We start from the raw sequence: 1,044 nt of genomic DNA, 5'->3' as shown, positions 1-1,044 counted from the left end.
TCACGTGCCTCATCAACGGCCCGGTCGTGTTCTGCGGCTTCTCTGTCCGATAGGAATCGTTCAGGGGTTGCTCCTAGGACTATTTCTTCGTCGGAGTCCATTTCTGCAGTCAGATTGGTCAGAAACGCGTTATTTCGGGGTGGATGGCGGCTTGTAAGAAGGATCGAGTTGCAAGGACATGAGTTGCAACTCGTTGCAACGAGTCGTGGTGGCGTCGCGGAAGCAAATGACCCTGACGTAAGGGAACATGGCGTATCACAGTCCACCTCATGTACACGTCAGGCTGTGCCTGACCGTGCCTGGAATTACTCGGCGTTGCAGTATTAGGGAAAAGTCTGTAGCGGAATATAGTAACGCCCCCAATTAATTGCTATTCACGAGCATTCATGGTAAGCTCAACTGCTAGAGTCAATTCAATCATCACCTTAAGCCCAATAGCCAGGCCAGGCTGGTCTGTACAACCTTGCACCTGGAGGTGGTAGCTGTCGCTGGCCAGTGAAGTCTGCGCCTGTATACGCCGCATGATCTGCCCGCATGAGCATGAGAATCCCGCTCCGGACCCGCTTCGCGTCCGGTACACCAATTGTGCAAGGAACCCTGCAGTACGAGCGACACCCGGCGCCACCGCAACCTTGTCGACGAACATAGAGTTGCCCACGACTGCCCACACAGTATCCCACGGCACTCGAATACGAGCGGCCCCCGGATTCCGGAGCTAGAGAATGGAAGGCTACGGCACTCTACGGCCACACGGCTGCACGGCTGCAAGGCACACGGCGTCTCCTGATTTACGGCTTTCTAGGTGTAATCATATGTGAATTCCGAGGGCTGAAATGAAAGAATCAGTGAAAGGAATGGCATGACACGCTAACGCGAGTGTATTTCTGGTATCTGCAGCGTCTATACGCCTATACGCTTAGCGCCTTCGTGACAATCCAGAACACCCAGCCGCCAGAATACAGCCTCACTCGAACGCTTGACTGGCGCTACGGCGCGCGGATTCATGTATGGCGCAGGCTACTATTCACGGCTGAGCCGAGCAGA

This window comes from Trichosporon asahii, assembly GCF_000293215.1.
Source record: "Trichosporon asahii var. asahii CBS 2479 unplaced genomic scaffold scaffold00006, whole genome shotgun sequence".
NCBI lineage: Eukaryota > Fungi > Basidiomycota > Tremellomycetes > Trichosporonales > Trichosporonaceae > Trichosporon > Trichosporon asahii.
This window is presented reverse-complemented; position numbering follows the sequence as displayed.